This window comes from Dermacentor andersoni, chromosome 6 (assembly GCF_023375885.2).
Source record: "Dermacentor andersoni chromosome 6, qqDerAnde1_hic_scaffold, whole genome shotgun sequence".
Classification (NCBI taxonomy): domain Eukaryota; kingdom Metazoa; phylum Arthropoda; class Arachnida; order Ixodida; family Ixodidae; genus Dermacentor; species Dermacentor andersoni.
Genome location: NC_092819.1, coordinates 6,156,235 through 6,171,651, shown reverse-complemented (window position 1 = coordinate 6,171,651; position 15,417 = coordinate 6,156,235). Strand labels below are relative to the sequence as shown.

The following is a 15,417-nucleotide window of genomic DNA, read 5'->3' as shown; positions in this document are numbered from 1 at the left end:
TAATTTGAACTTGCCCTACACTCCCGGCAAGCGTATGCAATATTTAGTGGCATCAAGCTCTCATTAAACATGACAAATTTGGCTGCAAATCTGTCAAGTTGAATGGCCCTCAAAGTTCGCCAAGTGCGGAGGGCCGCAAATGTACAATGCAAAAGAGCAGAAGTGAAGCTAGCGTCCAACCGAAACAAAGTGGCAGAGTTCACCTCACCATAGTCATCAGTGGGAAGTAAGCGTGGGGGGCAATCTTCGCAGTTTTGAATATGAATTGAATATTACACACACTAACTATTCAAAAAGGAACTACTCTGTATTTTTTAACCAAATATTTCTCAACAAGCGAATGTGAAAGTCTGGAGGGGTATTCCGCAAGTCTCCACCTCGTGGACTGTCCATTCCAGATCTCACTGACTGGCTGGAGCTGTACGATAGAGACAGGCCGAGGATGCCTGTCACCCTCTCACATGTACCACAGCCCAGCCAATCAGCTCTTCAGTAGTAGACAAAATGGATAGTCCAATAGGTAGACACTTCAGAAAAAATTCACACAGAAACTCCTCTGAGAGTTGTCTAAGTACACGTAAGCATTGTATAAGGGGACATTGCACTAGTGCTTAAAAAAGGACACGGACAGGAACAGGAAAAAAGACACACTGAACGCTAGACATCAACTGGCTTTATTCTCAGGACACAAATATATATCAAAAAGACGCATGCTACATGATCAATCTCTGAAGCGCATGCATGATGGCACATTATTGTGCAAGAATTTTATTTCTTTTGCCGTCAAAGATATGTTAGGTTTGCTGACGCAGCCCTGTTTTTCCCGATGAATAAGGGAGGCCTCCAGTATTTCACGCCCTCTCTGATCTGTGCTAGAAGTAATCACTTGAATGAAAGACCGACATGCATCCATTCTCACAGCGTTTGCAATGTGCCGCCAAGTGCCCAGATCCCGATGGTGCCTCGACAAGCAGCTTGTGCTCCATTATAGATGGACGTTGATACACCGGCCAGTTTGGCCGATGTGGCAAATTCCGCATTAGACATTCGTCTAATAAAGCATAAGCTGCTTGTCGAGGCACCATTGGGATCTGGGCACTTGGCGGCACATTGCAAACGCTGTGAGATAAGACTCAAGTGATTACTTCTAGCACAAATTAGAGAGGGCGTGAAATACTGGAGGCCTTCCTTATTCATCTGGAAAAAACAGGCCTGCGTCAGCAAGCCTAACGTATCTTTGACGGCAAAAGAAATAAAATTCTTGCACAATAAGGCGCCATTGCGCATGCGCTTCAGGGATTGATCATGTAGTATGCGTCTTATTGCATATATATTTGTGTCCCTCAGAGAAAAAAGCCAGTTAATGTCTAGCATTCGGTGTGTCTTTTTCCCTGTTCCTGTCCGTGTCCTTTTTTTTACGCTCTAGTGCAATGTCCCCTTATATGCATAACCACCAACTAGCCCAGCTTTCTGCCTTAAATGTAAGCATTGTGCCACTTGCTCATCTCCACACAGCCCGGTGTCATTATCAGTGTTATGAAACTTGGATCCTACCAGTATAAATGACATCATTGTGAGATACACGAACTGCTGCGGACGTCGGTGCAAAGTGAATTAATGCAAACTACTGCATGTGGAAGCACCAGGTGTGCTGATGATGTTCTGATCATTATGCGCTGGTATCACTCTTTAGCACCTTATCGATCTGTGTCTAACCATTGTGAAGCGTGATCAACAGTACACAGCACTCTGGTGGCGGCGGTGTATGTCATGGGTGTGCGGATAATATCTTGAAAGTGATCTGCAATGTGGAAAGAGAGAGTGCCAACTGCACATAGCTTCACATGCTGAGTTCTCGCCGCTTCGGGTTGAAGAGAGACGTGCAGGCCCATACCTTGAAAGCGATCTGCACAAGGGGCAAGGTGCAGCATGTGCTGAGAGCTTTGTGAGCGCTGTGTTCTCACTACTTCATTCACGTGGAAGCGACAGTCAGCACGAAGGTAAAGTTGCTCGCTGTTGCGGGCTCTGTCTTGAAAGTGATCGCCTTGCGGGATAGATGGACGGAAGGTTTTTCTTGTTGGGTAAGCATAGAAATGCTTACCCAATGAGAAAAACCCCCCTGGTTAATGTTCTCCTGCTGCTAAACAAAGTATTGTAATTTATCAGAGGTGAAATAATGACAAATATTTTTGAAGTAATGCAGTAATAACATAAGTTATGCAAGCTTTGTTTTAGGTTTCATGATAACTCGTGATATTTCCTTGTCTGACCTTTAGTGTTTTCGGCAGTCTGGCCATACAGCAAGATTTTTTTATGCTGCAACATGTGGTGTTTTCCTTGCATGGATCGTTTTACATGAGTCTAAGGGACATTTTCTTTCTGTAAACTGATATTTCTTTGGCAGCCAGTTACCATTTAACCTTTTTGGAAAACTGGTCATACAGCCGTCATTCATTCTTTGAAAGCTTGTTTGCAACTACTCATTTAAAGAAGTTCTGAACCACCCCTTGGGCTTAATGAAAAGACATAGTGTGCAAATAGCATGTGCTGCTGTGAACATCTCAGCAAAGTTTTGCACTTGTGTACGGCGCATGGTGCTTGCAAGTGAAACGCGAAGTCACCTGTCGCTCAAATGCTCTCTTTTCAACTGAAGCCTGCTCCTCACTCTTTTCTGCTTGCTTTATTTTGTAATAAAGCGCATTCCCATGCATGGCTGCCATTGGCCAACAGCTGATGTCAATTAAGAAAGGTGTTTAGATCAGTGCACTTCTTCCTACTGTTACTGTGTATATCGTGGGGTCTCATCCGTACTCTTAGGACAAAGGAACGACAACACAGTAGTGCAAAAAATCACAAGGGCATTTATTGTGTCTTTAATATACTAATGCTTGCTAGCCGGCTCACAACACACAGAACATGCTGATGGGCACGCGGCAAATCTAGTCACTGCGACTGGATAGCAAGCAAATATGTTTGCCCCATGCTGGACACTAATGCCTGGTCATTTGCACTTACTGTCACGCAAACGGTGGCGTGTTCAAATGATCGTGTTTGTCCATTCCGGTGTAAGCCTTGCGAGACGGTTTCGCAGAAGCATGGATTGGCACACGTGCGGAATGTCTGCACCGCTTGCGGACCCCCAAGCCACACAGGAAGAGCCTACTCCCTGCTGCGCCCTGCCATTAGGTGGTGCTAGCAGTGCCACCCCTGCACCATTTCTCGTGATGTGCTGCAACCAGACCGACCGCCGGCGACACTAAGCAATGCGGAGAAGCCTGATTACAGGAGACGTGAGACATGTGGGGAAAACAACATATCAGGGAACACGTGACAGTCATGCATCCTCACAATATCTATTGACGAAGTTTAATAAACAAGCTAAAATAAGTGAAAATATGCTTTCCAATTTCAATAATAACTATGTACTTCCAGAAGAAGCCGGCTATCATCTGCTGACGCGCGGCCGCGGCCACCCGCTTAGCAATTAAACATTGGCCACCCTGCTTATCGCTGTCATAGTCGTCGGGTCTCACTAATTTCGACTACTTTTGAATGCTCTACAAGCTGAAACCCCGCGAAACTTAAGGCCAGACCACACGCATGCTTGCCAGCATGCGCTCGCTCCTGGCCGCTCCTGGTTGGACGCCTTCACAGACTTACTGATAGCTCTTCAAAATGCGCAAGCTGGGTGTGGTTACTTATCTGTTGGTCCAGCTGGTGAGGACAAAGCCAGTCTGCAGCATGTAGCATGGTCAGACGAGCATATGGGCGCGAGCACACACTCTATCCTTGTCGTGCACAAAACTAACGCTGTGCATATGCACTATAGTTGCATGTAGCTGTGGTGTGCTATGTAGCATAGATAGCGTGCCTGCCGCGGGGTGCTGTGAAGAGTCCACTGGCTAAGGGCACTTCGACTCACTGAGGACAACTGTGTTTGGCTTACGTTTGGCACATCATAGGTGCCAAAATCAGTAGTAGTGGCATCTACGTTAACACCCAAAATTAAATTTGAACTGTGCACCGTGGTAACCTTCAGAAGGCAGAGTGTTGTGGGCACACCCCACTTCACCATAGCCATCTCAGTGCAAGGTATTGAAGAAGGAGCAGAAGCACCACAAAAAAGGTGTATATTGCCAATAACTTCGCTTCTACTAAGTACATTGAAGTACTTCTTGCAGCAGAATATTTCTGAAATAGCCTATTTTACCTTCAAATGCATTTCTCTACTTGTTTCAGGGCTCCTTTAAGTTGCTAAGAGGCTATAGCACAGTTTTTTTTTTTTTTATTACAATTCGTGATCTTGTGGGTTGACACTGGCATGGCTGGGCTCGGTTGTCTGGGTCACCAATTTGTGGGAGGTGGGGCGAAGTGGTAGCCACTGTGGCCACGGTTTATTTAGGCCATCCAGCCATTGTGCAGCACGATCTCCGGAGCAGCCGACACCGCGGACGCTCAGGTCGAGTGTGCTAGCATCTTCTATTCTTGCGCTACCCACACATGAGCCCATCTTGTTCTTCACCTGCTTTAGAGGTGATAGTCATGCTGCTACAGTGCCTTCTTCTAGTGCAAAGCGCGATTGAAATAAATTGTAATGGTAAAGTCCAGGTAAAGTGTGCAGATCATGTTGTCGTCAGTAGTGTCGGGTTCACGCAATCCGAGAGAGATGTACCAGGCACCACCAGCAGCATATGTTTTGAGTGAGGTGCAGCCACAGTGATACCAAAGTGCGTAATTTCGACCTGCCGTAGATTCTCATGGATGCTCTTGCCTGTAGAAGTCGGAGCTCCTAAAACCGTCTGGCAGCTCAGGACTTGCGTGGAGAAAGCACAAGTGATTCGTGAGCTGAAGAAACCAGATGGCAGAGCTGCTCCTGCAAAATTTCTGTAGGCCATGCATCCGCGAAAGGTGTGAGCATAGAACATAGGAAGGCTCGCCTGCTGCTGCTTGCCATGGAAGCTCGAATGCCGATAGCATCAGGGTTGCGGTGGTCGCTAAAGGCATCGCGAAGGTTGTGCTTGGAGCGTCACCATGCCATCAAGAGTGAAATTTGTGCCTAGTTGAGCCAGTGGAACAGCCTCTGAATCGGTGATGAGTGAGGTGCCCTCCAATGGAAAGCAGACAGCTTGCAGGAATATCCAAGGAAGGAGAGCGGCGGGCCATAGAGTAGCTGAAAGCACTTGCATTTGGCCCACTAAATTCCTTGGAGAGAGTCGTTGTGTCGCTGCCTTTGAGCTGGGGAGGAGGCTCATGGACTGAATAGAGGTTTGATCCTGGGACCGGCACATACTGATGATTGGCACGAGTGGATGCAGGCTATGTGGGATCACAAGATGCGGAATGATGCAATGGTTCAGATGGCAAGAGTTGCGACCGAGTGCTCGAGGTAGCGTAGTGAGCAAGGATAGCTGTCCGCAAGTCCTTGTAGCAGTCAGGGCCAGGGGCTGGCAACCGGAGCCTGGAACACAGGCAGAGCCTGTAACCTTGTTTAGAAGGAAGTGGCTGTCCAGCTGGATGAATCAGACATCCGGCATGTTGATATAGAATCCCTGGACACCCTACAATCTCGGGACGTCTGCCGGACTGCGTGAGGACACATCACGACTTGCCTTGGGAGAGTCGGTGTGCTGACGCTGGCATGGCTGGGTTCGGTCTTCTGGTGTCACCAATGTGTGGCAAAGAAGTGGCCGCCATAGCCACGGTTTGTTTACCGTAAAAATTACGAGCAAGCGCACCCCCCCCCCCTTAAGCAAGTCTAAATTACTGCCAAAGTGTGGGGGGGGGAGGGGGGGCGCTATCCCGGAATGGCACCAAAGTTCAAGATGGTGACAACGAAGTCTTCCCACAAGAAAAAAAGATGCAGTGGGCATGGATTTAAAATTTTATTTAACATGGATTAAACCAAAGATTTGTTAGTGCTGTTCATCACTCTCAAAACAAGTCGAGCTCAGTTGCAGTGCATGGCTACCGGCAGCGAACCGCGGCTTAGCCATGCTCGCATCGCACCTGGCAATGCCACAAATATTGGCATGTTTTCTTCTTTGTGTGAAATTATTGCAAGGAGAGGGTAAAGCGGCAACAACGGTAACAAAACATTACTGCTTAAGAGCGTTGGTGGATCATTCTGAAGCGCCGTTTGCAACAGACTCGAAGTGAGCCGGAAAAGGCTTAGCAACGATATTGGTGGCGAGTGATCAGTGGCAGTGAGCATAGCTATAACCACTCCTCTGTCGCTGACTGCCCACATTGATTGCTGTGCCGCAGGGAAATCCTCTGTACTGTGCGACAGGCACATCTCACCTTTTGCCAGCAAGACCGCTGTCGGCCGGCGGTCCGTGAACTACAAATGGTGTGCGGCAAGTTGCTGTGTCGCTAATGGGGACGCGCCTTTAAAAATAAAAAAAAAAACTAGAAAAGCCATGGAAACTTCTTTTCATGAACTAGATGCGGCAGGCCAGTGTTGCCTGGATGCGGTGCGTGACAAGGGCGCGGAGCAGGGGGGGGGGGGGGGGGGGGCACCATGGCCGCTTAGGTTGAGTGCATTAGTAGTGTGTTTTAGTTGAGCGTCCTTACGGTCTGCTCCGCACCAAGTTGACCCGCTAAGCCACAGCGGAGCAGTAGGCGATTTTCACGTTTGAGTTATACGTTTAGCGGAGCAGAACAGACAATTTAAAGTTGCAGCATCCTATGGCCTAATTCAGGGTAATAACACCAAATAAAAACACCAATTGATCCCATTTATAAAGTAAAACGAATATATGTAACTTATTTGTCCATGAAATATCTAGACTTGTGCTTGTAGCGTTACCGGCCCATTTTATCCAGTGGAAAATAAAGTGCCATCTTGGGGAACTCCACGTGATAGCCAGTGAGCTTGATTCTGCAATCCAATCCTTTCTGATGCCAACGCTAGCCAACACGCTGCACAGCGCGCACCACATGCTCCTCTGCTGCGGGGTTTTCAAATGGGTCATCACTTGCAGCTTCTTGTAGCAAACATAAATCTTCGTCTACGCGAAATCGTGAACATACAAATGAACATAAAGGCGTGGTTGAAGTGCATGGCATGGTTGAGAACATGTCGCTGGAGGCAACCGTCTTAAAAAGAGCGAGGCAAGTGACGTGCCTCGATGCACGCGCGAAGGAAGGTGCACGCATCGACCACCCTTGCTAGTGAAAGATGGCAGCGACATTCTGTGCTCTGCTTTCGCAATACGGTCCCGCAATGTGTGCCGACGAGCACGCGACATGTCCCCAAACCAAAGAGGAAGAGGCTACTCCTTTTTGCCCCCGGGTAACCCGTCCGTTAGGTGGTGTTAGCAGCACAACACTCATGGCGTCTGTTGTACTATTCTGCAACTATGCTGACTGCCGCAGTGCAGAGCTATGCACGGAAGCTGGATTACAGAGGCGCAAGAGCTATGCGAGGAAATCAACATCACGGGAAGCATGATAAACAAGTGTCCCCACATGTCATGGTACCTAATTAGACAAATGAATCTTCCTGCTCTGAATATATATATGTCTGTGTTTGACTATTCGGTATCCTTTACTTACTATTTGTATTTGAAAAAGTTTATACAGTCAACAGCCAATTTTCTGGACTTCCTAGGTGCCACAAAAACATGAAAATGTGAATGCATGCTTGTTACTGCCTCCAAAAACTCAAATCGCCACAGGAAAAAGGAAAAAGATCATGAAAGAGAACCAGATCGAAAAAGAGCTGGTGCTGGCAAATTTCTACTGGAAGAAAGCCGAAGAGAAAATTCCTAAGCGCACAGCCACAGGGCTAGACGAGGTTCCCATTAGGCTGATTAATGAACTAAGACCAAAAAGTAAGGAAGCTCTGGGGAAAGCAGTGAAAAAAACTTTAAAAGATAGAAGAATACCAGACAGTTGGTGACAAAGTAGAATGAAATTAATTTATAAAGGTAAGGGGGAGAAAGAATTCACTCGTATAGACCGTTCACCATTACACCGGTAATACACAGGTTAGCAATGCAGGCAATCAAATTAAAGCTTCAAGCATGGGCAGAGAATAATGGCATTTTGGAAGAACTTCAGAATGGCTTCACAATAGGTAGGCGTTTGGATGATAACTTATTTGTTCTTACTGAGTGTATTGAAATATCAAGAGTAGAAAGCAGCCCATTATATGTGGCCTTTTTAGACATTACAGGAGCACATGACGACATAGATCGCAATATTTTGTGGGATACTCTGAAAGAGGAAGGCTTAGGTGACGATTGTCTACAGCTTTTGAGAGAGATTTACCTAGAAAATACCGTTTGCGTTGAATGGGAAGGGATGAGGAGCGAGAAGAAAGTTCATATCAACAAGGGACTAAGGCAGGGGTGCCCTTTATCTCCACTGCTGTTTATGATGTACATGGCGAGGATGGAGAGGGCGCTAGAAGGAAGTAATATCGGGTTTAATCTCTCGTACAAATAGACGGGTACAGTAGTACAGCAGCAGCTTCCAGCTTTATTTTATGCGGACGACATTGTGTTGCTAGCTAACAAGCAAATTAATTTTCAACATCTGGCTAATATCTGTTGACAGGAAGGCAAGAATTTAGGTTTGAAATTTAGTGTTAGAAAGTCTGGTGTTATGGTATTCAATGAAAATGGTGAACAGATGGTGGCGATACAGGGCCAGGAAATACTTTGGGAAAGAGAATATAAGTACCTTGGTATATGGATAAACGAAGGCAATAGATATATGGAAAGTCAGGAAAAAACAATAACAATGAAGGGGAAGAGAAATGCAGCCATAATGAAGCACAGAGCACTATGGGGATACAATAGGGACGAAGTGCTCCAAGGTACGTGGAAAGGTGTAATGGTTCCAGGACTTACTTTTGGAAATGTGGTTGTTTGCTTTAAATCAAGGGTACAATCGGGACTCGATGGGAACCAAAGGTCAGTGGGTCGCCCCGCATTGGGCGCTTACGGGTAGACTACAAATGAAGCTGTGCGGGGCGATATGGGCTGGACTAGTTTGGAGTGAGGGAAGCTCGCAGTGAAATTGATTGTGAAGAACGACTGAGGAGTATGGATGAAAGTAAATGGGTTGGGAGGGTGTTGAGGTATCTGTACAGGAAAAACGTTGATTCACAGTGGAGGAAAAAAACTAGGAAGCCTACCAGCAAGTACGCGGCCTGTAGGGTGGGCAACATAGCAACAAAGAACGTCAAGCGGAAAGTCGGAGAGGCTGAAGTAATCTCATGGGTGGCGGCAATGGAAAAGGAACCTGCCATGAGTAACTACTTAAGAGGAAAAAACGAAATCAGGAAAGAAACAATTTATGATAACTCAAAGGGAAGCTCATTACTTTTCGAAGCAAGATCGGGATGGAACCCGCACCTATAAAGCGAGATATAAGACGGAAGAAGAAGCATGTGCTTGCTGCGGTAAAGCTAGGGAGACTATGGAGCATGTTTTATAAGAATGTGAAGATATCTGCCCAGTGGTTGACTTAGGCACCACTGGACTGTTTGAAGCCCTTGGGTTTATTGAGAAAAGGGGGAAAGTAAACATGTCCACAATAGAGATTAGTAAGAGGTGATTGGAAAAATGGTGGAAGAAAAGTAGGGAAACGACAAAACACGGAGACGTACAAAAACAAGGTTTAGTATAGGGGGTCAGAAATTTTTGTTATGGGAATTCATTGTTCATTTCTTTTTTCTTTTTTAACCTGGATAGAACATTGGGCAGTATGATAGCAAGAGCTTGGTGGCGCAACCCACCACCTCCTTCTAAAGGGGGATTAGCCTGGAGCCCATCGTGGGCCGTGCTGGCTTCGTCAGTCATGCAAAGTCGGCGCAGCCTAGGCCAATTGCGCGTTACAGAACCGAATGTGCACTTCAAACAACGATCTCTGATCGCGCCCCAATCATGGCGCAGTAAATTAGGTTAGGTGTTTATTTCTTTGGCTGAAAGTACTGCAGCAGTGTAGCCTGCTTCTTATTGGCAGCCGCATGCTTAAACACATAGTCCTCAACATAGTCTAAGCGAGAGGCCGGCGGCGTAGTAGGGCCAGAGCAGTACAGCCACAGTTGAAGTCGGGACTGGGGCAACACTAGCACTTGCGGGATCAACCTCGGCAGTGTCTTCGTTTGGCCAGTACTTCTGCTGTGATCTCCATGTTCGTCAATCGAAGCATTTTGGAGCACTGTCACTCACAGAGTATTAAGTGGCATCTGCCATGGCATCTATAAGTGAGCCCAGCAAGCGCACATAGTCTCGCGTCATTGTGGAATGCAAACCATGTGGAAACCACCAGTCCTCGCGGGGCGCAGCAGGCGCGAGCACTGGCGGAGTCAGTGCGGCAAATGCAATGCGTCGTTGACCATTATCATTGATGTTGTCAAACTCAATAGTCACACTAGCCATGCCGCCATGTACGTACACCGCTACGTTCAAATGGCGCCTTCGTTGCAATCGATGTGTACAGCTATGGTGTGCAGCAGTTGGGAACGTCCATCGTGCCGCCGCTATGTTCGAGGGTATTGCGGGAAAGCTCACCGCCTCTTAAGAGCACACGTGGTCTCGGGTGGCGGAGTTCGATGCATCCATATTACGTCCGACCCCGTTTGAAATAAAAAAATTAAAAAGGCATGCTATTTTCTGGGTGATATAGAAAGTGTACGATATACCCAATAATTCGATATATCCGTGTTAGATATATCGAGGTTTGACTGTATCGAGCTCAATAGCACGCCTTGTAGCTTCCACTCCATCCCGTTACTTTATCTTAAAGGGACACTAAAGGTTACTATGAAGTAAAGTTAAAGTGATAAAGCAATGCTCTAGAACGTCTAAGGCATCAATATAATCGCGAACAGAGCTTTAGTAACCGAGAAATTGAGGTAAATGCATGACACGATTTGAGACCCCCGAGCGACATTCTGGTACTATCCCGATGACGAAGGCACTCCTCATCATAATTTGTCACTAGTACTCAACTACTCGTATTAAAAAGAACATTTCATTAGATTATAAGACGGAAGAAAATGCTACTTGTCTACTTCAATTCGATTCTAAGAAAAAGTAAACATTTTGACGTTACCCTTCAGTAGTATGGGTGGTCGAAAGGTTTCGTTTTCGCTCAACTCTGCACCGCGCACACTTTGGAGTTACAGTTGTTTCGTTATCGCGTCGTGCTGCACTGGTTCTGCTGGATTGTGAAACTTGCATTTGGAACAAGCAGCGAGAATGCCACGTCCATGTGATGTTGTGGGATACGCGAACAGTCCGCGGAACTTGGCCAAGGGCAGTTGCAGTGGCGAATCCAACGTTACTTATCACTGTGTGCCAACGAGTGAACCTCTCCGTTCGAAGTGGTTAAATGCCACTCTGCCACAGCGCGTTGGCAAAGAGCCGAAAAATCGCATAGCGTGCTCGCCGCACTTTCTTCCAGAGAATTACGAGTTCAGCGCCGACTTACTAAAGTCGTGTGGAGTGCCTTTCAAAGCAATGCTTTCCGTCTTTCTTGCCTGCATTCTCCGAAGAGCAAGAACAACTGCAGGTCGAAGACGCGGCGGTGAGTGCGGCATTTGGTTTTCACGAAGGAAAAGCTACAAATGTGCGAATATGTACAGCCATGACATACAGTTGCCGTCGTAGTAGTACGCAACAACGCAGCAGCGCGAGCCCTCAGCAGCAGGTCACGTTCATCAGTGCTTAAATCGCTGAAGTCAAGCCCAGCATCGCGAGCCAATGTGTTGTTGTCAGGGTCATTCATTGCAACAAGCGTCGAAGTAGGTGTCATAAAATAAAAAACCAGCTTATCGTCACGCGCTTTCCCTTCTGCTAGCCACCATAGTTCCGCTTTCACGCTGCTGTCAGCTCTGTCTTGGCTCTGTTTCTGGCCACGCGTTTGCGTTTTGCGCAAAAAAGCCGTAGCGTCATCTGCGGGTGCCGTTTTACTCACCGACAGCGCAACGTGACTATGAGACCATGACGTCACCACTCCTCGATCGGAGGGTGGGCGATTTGAATTGCGCTAAAGGTACGCGGACACTTCAGAACACATTTTCTCTTAAAATAAGTCTCTTCTTCGCATGAAACAAGCGTTTTGAGGTTTCTGGGATGGTATTTCAACAGTGGTGTTTCAACGTTGACTTAATAGTAACCCTTAGTGTCCCTTTAAAATAGCATATAGAGTAAAAAATGGCGAGGACAGATATGCAGTTTGCAACTGCAATACAGTTGAACCCGGATATATCGAACCCGCATATTTCGAATTATTGGCTATATCGAACACATAGATTACCCCCTTGAAAACACTATGTAAAAGTATAGGACAATTGCGTAGTATATCGAATTCTATTTTCGTCGGACATTCGATATATCGAACGCCACGCCGCCCCCCTGGGAGGTGCGCTTTTCCCAAAGACATTCGTGTCTGGTCCTCAGGGGAAAACATTTCCGCAGAGTCAGTCAGCAGGCTCCTCCTCTGCGCATGCGCGGCCGTCGCCTAGCGACGGAGACGCAGAGCCTTTCCCCCGTTCTTGCGCCCCACCGGCGCGAGCTCTCTTGCTCCTCCTCTACCGCTGGCGTGTGCATTGGGCAAGGGCATTGGAGCTCAGCGAAGAGAGTGCGCGGCATGGAGATGCAGCGACGTTTCCAAGCCACGCTTCCTGGGAAAAGGGAGAGAGAGAGAGAGAGAGTGAGGGGTCGGCACGGTCGCTTGTAAGCCAGGGGAGACAAGAGAGCCAGAGAGGGCTCAAAAAACGAACACAGCGCCTTCGACGGCATATTCCGCCGATCTTTTTCCACGCTCTCTTCTTTCTTTTCCCTTTGTCGTTCCTTCGCAGCCCCGTTGACTGTTGCTCGAACAGGCTTCGCTCGGACTGCTCCATCTGCGCATCGCGCGTTTTGTTGTGCGTACCTCTGTTTCAACGTGCGTATGTAGCGTGTGTGATTGAGGTCATCTGGTGAGCTATGGCATCTGCCGACATAAAAAAGAAAAAGAATCTGGACTTTGCAAGAAAGCTTGAAGTAATCCGGCGTGTCGAGAATGGAGAAAAGAAGTCCTCCGTGGCAGATGCATTCAGCATTCCGCGGAGTACTTTAAGTACGTTGTTAAAGAACAAGTAGGACATCAAGCTTAAAGCAGGTGAGGAAAGCCACTCGGGAGCGTGTCGTGTGCGCCCTGCTGCTGTTGACAAAGTGGAGCAGGCACCCTATATGTGGTTTCTTGAAATCCGAGCGAGAAACATTCCCATGGATGGCCCGATGTTAATCGAAAAGGCCAAATGGTTTGCTACGGCTCTTGGCGAAGAAAACTTTTGCAGTGGCACTGGATGGCTGCAACGGTTTAAAAACCGCCACGGCATTGTAGGAAAGGCCATTTCAGGCGAAAGTGGGGCTGTCAGCAGCCAGGAGATGCAGCAGTGGCTTTCTGAGGAGTGGCCGAAGATCACTGAGAAGTTTTCGCCTGCAGAAATGTTCAATGCAGATGAAACTGGTCTTTTTTGGCAAATGTTGCCGAATAAGACACTCGCTCTTCGTGGAACCTCATGCCACGGCGGTAAAATGGGCAAAGTGTGTGTGTCGGTGCCTCTTGCAGCCAACATGGACGGCTCGTGCAAGCTACGGCCATTCGTGATCGGGAAGAGCAAGTCACCGCGCTGCTTCAAGAACTGTAAACAGCTTCCCGTCCGCTACGGCTGTAATAGGAAGGCCTGGGTGACACGTCAACTTTTTGTTGAATGGCTGCAGGCTTGGGAGGCTGAGTTGAGCAAATCAGGCCGCCGAGTTTGCCTTCTGGTAAACAACTGTTCGGCCCATCAAACAACTTGCAAGCTGCAGCACATCGAATTGAAGTTTCTCCCGCCAAACACCACAGCGAGACTGCAGCCCCTCGACCAGGGTATCATAAAGGCATTCAAGGTAGGCTATCGGAAGCGACTTATTCAACGGCTCCTCATAAACCTCCGCATGGGAATCGATCTCAAGATTGACCAGATGTTTACCGGCGCTTGGGGCGACGTGAAGCAGGCCACAGTAGCCAACTGTTTCGGCAAGGCAGGCCTTGAAGTGGCCGGAGATGAATGTCCGGAAGCTTTAGATGACGATGAGTGCTTGGAGGACGCGTTCTGCGACTTGTCCAATTTTCCCGGCGCCGTCCCGTCCGAAGTTACTGTTGATGACTTCATTAACGCTGACAGCGAAGTTCAAGCGGTAGCCGACCTCGCTGATGAGGACATTGTGGCCGGAATAGCTGGCGTTCAAGACGCAGATTCCAGCGACGACGAGGGCAACTGTGTTTTTGAAGAAACGCGTCCGTGCACAGCCACTTAACTGGCGTCAGCGTGCAGCCTGATTCGGCGCTGTTGCGGCGAAATGGAAGGCACTGGGCTCTCGCACCTGGACAGTCTTGAGAAGATTGAGACTAGTGTTTTAAACTTCATTTCCCAGAGGAAAAAGCAGCTCAAAATTAGGGATTTTTTTTTCGTGAAATAAAGCGCTTTCATATTTTGTGCACATCCTATGTGATTCGCAGCTGTTCCAATCGGTAAGCCACAATTTGTTATGATCGCGAGTGTTTTTTTTCTCTATATCTGTATATCGAATTTTCGCTATATCGAACTATTTTCCGATCCCCCTCGAATTCGATATATCCGGGTTCGACTGTATCATATTCTTTAGCCATATTCAGAGATGGGGCTTTGCTTTTCACCATTGTTGCGAGGAATTACCAAGTGATCATATGTTACACATCTGATTCCTGAATTCAGTCTCCAATTATATCTTTCAGCTTATTGGTACGTGCTAAATGTTGCTTCATCAATCTTTGTTTTAGGTAACTCCACAAAAAATAATCACATATTGTCAGGTCTGGAGGATACACTCTAAAAACAGTTGCACCCTTTGGGGTCTATATTTGCCACATAACAATAATCTTCATCTGTCTTACTTGTGTTTCCTTTTTCGAAATTGCTGCACTCGTTACTTTCCTGTCGAGAATCCTCTGTCATGCTCATAATGCGCATGCTGTTCGTGACTTGGAAGTACTGGGCTCGCAGCGTTAAAGAAAGGAAATGCAGGCAAGACAGATGAGGATTATTGTTCTGTGGCAAATATACACCCCAAAGGGTGCAACTGCTTTTAGACTGTACGAAGGCCATGGGGTGCTGGCTCTCGTTTGAAAAACGGCAGTATAGTTAAACCTCGATACAACGAAGTTGGTAAAATCTGCACTTTACTTCATTATATTAAAATTTTGTTATATTGAAAGTTGACTTTCTATGTGAATAAGTACAGTCACTGGTGGACTTCTCTTACACATAAGGGGCCATAAAGATTTTGAAATTATTGGGCCATTGGGAAAAGATGCTTCCTTCGCCTTTAGCTTCAATGTGTCTCCTAAAATCGAGATTATGTGACAGCTCTGCCTGCAAAAGGGCAC

The 15,417-nt window shown here is 47.2% G+C and overlaps 1 protein-coding gene across 1 annotated transcript in view; it reads left to right on the top strand.

Annotated features, from left to right (window-relative positions):
• Asap (ArfGAP domain of ASAP) overlaps nucleotides 1–15,417 on the top strand; it is a 156,387-nt gene that overhangs the window by 93,727 nt on the left and 47,243 nt on the right. The gene's annotated exons all lie outside the window — the stretch shown is intronic.